At 38.1% G+C, this 5,000-nt stretch overlaps 1 protein-coding gene across 1 annotated transcript in view; it reads right to left on the bottom strand.

Annotated features, from left to right (window-relative positions):
* Positions 1-5,000, bottom strand: part of SMC5 (structural maintenance of chromosomes 5) — a gene marked incomplete at its 5' end in the record, with an annotated part of 55,107 nt that overhangs the window by 30,519 nt on the left and 19,588 nt on the right. The window lies entirely within an intron of this gene.

Genomic DNA, 5,000 nt, shown 5'->3' with positions numbered 1-5,000 from the left:
ATCATCAACATCATCATCATCATCAACATCATCATCATCAACATCATCAACATCATCATCATCATCAACATCATCATCATCATCAACATCACCATCAACATCATCATCAACATCATCAAGATCATCATCAACATCATCATCATCAACATCATCATCATCAACATCATCAACATCAACATCATCAACATCATCAACACCATCATCACCATCATCATCATCAACATCATCATCATCAACATCATCAACATCAACATCATCAACATCATCATCAACATCATCATCAACATCAACATCATCAACATCATCAACATCATCAACATCATCATCAACATCATCATCATCAACATCATCATCATCAACATCATCAACATCATCAACATCATCATCATCATCAACATCATCATCAACATCATCATCAACATCATCATCAACATCATCATCAACATCAACATCATCAACATCATCATCAACATCATCATCATCAACATCATCATCATCAACATCATCAACATCATCAACATCATCATCATCATCAACATCATCACCATCATCATCATCAACATCATCACCATCATCATCATCAACATCAACATCATCAACATCATCATCAACATCAACATCATCAACATCATCAACAACATCATCATCAACATCATCATCAACATCATCATCAACATCATCATCAACATCATCAACATCAACATCATCAACATCATCAACATCATCAACATCAACATCATCAACATCATCATCAACATCATCAACATCAACATCATCAACATCAACATCATCAACATCATCAACATCATCAACATCAACATCATCAACATCATCATCAACATCATCATCATCATCAACATCATCAACATCAACAACATCAACATCATCATCATCAACATCATCAACATCATCAACATCAACATCATCAACATCATCATCAACATCATCAACATCAACATCATCAACATCAACATCATCATCATCAGCACCACCACGCCCTGCTGCTGTGTGAGCAGCGTCTACACAGACATCATCAACACCATCAACATCATCATCAACATCATCATCAACATCATCATCATCAACATCATCATCAACATCATCAACAACATCATCATCATCATCAACATCAACATCATCAACATCATCATCAACATCATCAACATCATCAACATCATCAACATCAACATCATCATCAACATCAACATCATCATCAACACCATCAACATCAACACCATCAACATCAACATCATCATCAACATCAACATCATCATCAACACCATCAACATCAACATCATCATCAACATCAACATCATCATCAACATCATCAACATCAACATCATCAACATCATCATCATCATCAACATCATCATCATCAACATCATCAACATCAACATCATCAACATCATCATCAACATCATCATCAACATCAACATCATCAACATCATCAACATCATCAACATCATCATCAACATCATCATCATCAACATCATCATCATCATCAACATCATCATCAACATCATCATCATCAACATCATCAACATCATCAACACCATCATCACCATCATCATCATCAACATCATCATCATCAACATCATCAACATCAACATCATCAACATCATCATCAACATCATCATCAACATCAACATCATCAACATCATCAACATCATCAACATCATCATCAACATCATCATCATCAACATCATCATCATCAACATCATCAACATCATCAACATCATCATCATCATCAACATCATCATCAACATCATCATCAACATCATCATCAACATCATCATCAACATCAACATCATCAACATCATCATCAACATCATCATCATCAACATCATCATCATCAACATCATCAACATCATCAACATCATCATCATCATCAACATCATCACCATCATCATCATCAACATCATCACCATCATCATCATCAACATCAACATCATCAACATCATCATCAACATCAACATCATCAACATCATCAACAACATCAACATCATCATCAACATCATCATCAACATCATCATCAACATCATCAACATCAACATCATCAACATCATCAACATCAACATCATCAACATCATCAACATCATCAACATCAACATCATCAACATCATCAACATCATCAACATCATCATCAACATCAACATCATCAACATCATCATCAACATCATCAACATCATCAACATCATCAACATCATCAACATCATCAACATCATCATCAACATCATCAACATCAACATCATCATCATCATCAACATCATCATCATCAACATCATCAACATCATCAACATCAACATCATCAACATCATCAACATCATCAACATCATCATCAACATCAACATCATCAACATCATCATCAACATCATCAACATCATCAACATCATCAACATCATCAACATCATCAACATCATCATCAACATCATCAACATCAACATCATCAACATCATCATCAACATCAACATCATCAACATCATCATCAACATCATCAACATCATCAACATCATCAACATCATCAACATCATCATCAACATCATCAACATCATCAACATCAACATCATCAACATCATCAACATCATCAACATCATCATCAACATCAACATCATCAACATCATCATCAACATCATCAACATCATCAACATCATCAACATCATCATCATCAACATCATCAACATCATCATCAACATCATCAACATCATCAACATCATCAACATCATCATCAACATCATCAACATCATCAACATCAACATCATCAACATCATCAACATCATCAACATCATCATCAACATCAACATCATCAACATCATCATCAACATCATCAACATCATCAACATCATCAACATCATCATCATCAACATCATCAACATCATCATCAACATCATCAACATCATCATCATCATCAACATCATCACTCTGAACCTCCAGCACCACCACGCCCTGCTGCTGTGTGAGCAGCGTCTACACAGACATCATCATCATCAACATCATCATCATCATCATCAACATCATCATCATCACTATCATCAACATCATCATCATCAACATCACCATCACTCTGAACCTCCAGCACCACCACGCCCTGCTGCTGTGTGAGCAGCGTCTACACAGACATCAACAACATCACCATCATCATCATCAACATCATCATCAACATCATCATCATCATCAACATCATCATCATCAACATCATCACTCTGCACCTCCAGCACCACCACGCCCTGCTGCTGTGTGAGCAGCGTCTACACAGACATCAACATCATCATCATCATCAACATCATCAACATCATCATCAACATCATCAACATCATCATCATCATCAACAACATCATCATCAACATCATCAACATCATCATCATCATCAACATCATCATCATCATCATCAACATCATCATCATCATCAACATCATCATCATCATCAACATCATCACTATCATCAACATCATCATCATCAACATCATCACTCTGCACCTCCAGCACCACCACGCCCTGCTGCTGTGTGAGCAGCGTCTACACAGACATCAACATCATCATCATCAACATCATCATCAACAACACCATCATCATCAACATCATCATCATCAACATCATCAACATCATCAACATCATCATCATCAACATCAACATCATCAACATCATCATCATCAACATCATCATCAACATCATCAACATCAACATCATCAACATCACCATCATCACCACCAACACTATCATCATCAACATCACCACCATCACCACCACCATCACCACCATCACCACCATCACCACCACCAACAACACCATCACTCACTCTTACACTCACTCTTACACTCACTCAGTGAGTGAGTGTATGAGTGAGTGAGTGTATGAGTGAGTGAGTGTATGAGTGAGTGTATGAGTGAGTGAGTGTATGAGTGAGTGAGTGAGTGTATGAGTGAGTGTATGAGTGAGTGAGTGAGTGTATGAGTGAGTGAGTGTATGAGTGAGTGAGTGTATGAGTGAGTGAGTGTATGAGTGAGTGAGTGTATGAGTGAGTGAGTGTATGAGTGAGTGAGTGAGTGTATGAGTGAGTGAGTGTATGAGTGAGTGAGTGTATGAGTGAGTGAGTGTATGAGTGAGTGAGTAAGTGTATGAGTGAGTGAGTGTATGAGTGAGTGTATGAGTGAGTGTATGAGTGAGTGAGTAAGTGTATGAGTGAGTGAGTGAGTGTATGAGTGAGTGAGTCTGTGTATGAGTGAGTGAGTGTATGAGTGAGTGAGTGTATGAGTGAGTGAGTGTATGAGTGAGTGAGTGTATGAGTGAGTGAGTGAGTGACTGAGTGAGTGTATGAGTGAGTGAGTGTATGAGTGAGTGAGTGTATGAGTGAGTGTATGAGTGAGTGAGTGTATGAGTGAGTGAGTGTATGAGTGAGTGAGTGTATGAGTGAGTGTATGAGTGAGTGAGTGTATGAGTGAGTGAGTGTATGAGTGAGTGAGTGTATGAGTGAGTGAGTGAGTGACTGAGTGAGTGTATGAGTGAGTGAGTGTATGAGTGAGTGAGTGTATGAGTGAGTGTATGAGTGAGTGAGTGTATGAGTGAGTGAGTGAGTGTATGAGTGAGTGAGTGTATGAGTGAGTGAGTGTATGAGTGAGTGTATGAGTGAGTGAGTGTATGAGTGAGTGAGTGTATGAGTGAGTGAGTGTATGAGTGAGTGAGTGAGTGACTGAGTGAGTGTATGAGTGAGTGAGTGTATGAGTGAGTGAGTGTATGAGTGAGTGTATGAGTGAGTGAGTGTATGAGTGTATGAGTGAGTGTATGAGTGAGTGTATGAGTGAGTGAGTGTATGAGTGAGTGAGTGTATGAGTGAGTGAGTCTGTGTATGAGTGAGTGAGTGTATGAGTGAGTGTATGAGTGAGTGAGTGTATGAGTGAGTGTATGAGTGAGTGAGTGTATGAGTGAGTGTATGAGTGAGTGAGTGTATGAGTGAGTGAGTGTATGAGTGAGTGAGTGTGTGAGTGAGTGAGTGAGTGTATGAGTGA

This window comes from Lampetra fluviatilis, unplaced genomic scaffold, assembly GCF_964198595.1.
Source record: "Lampetra fluviatilis unplaced genomic scaffold, kcLamFluv1.1 SCAFFOLD_543, whole genome shotgun sequence".
NCBI lineage: Eukaryota > Metazoa > Chordata > Hyperoartia > Petromyzontiformes > Petromyzontidae > Lampetra > Lampetra fluviatilis.
This window is presented reverse-complemented; position numbering and strand designations above follow the sequence as displayed.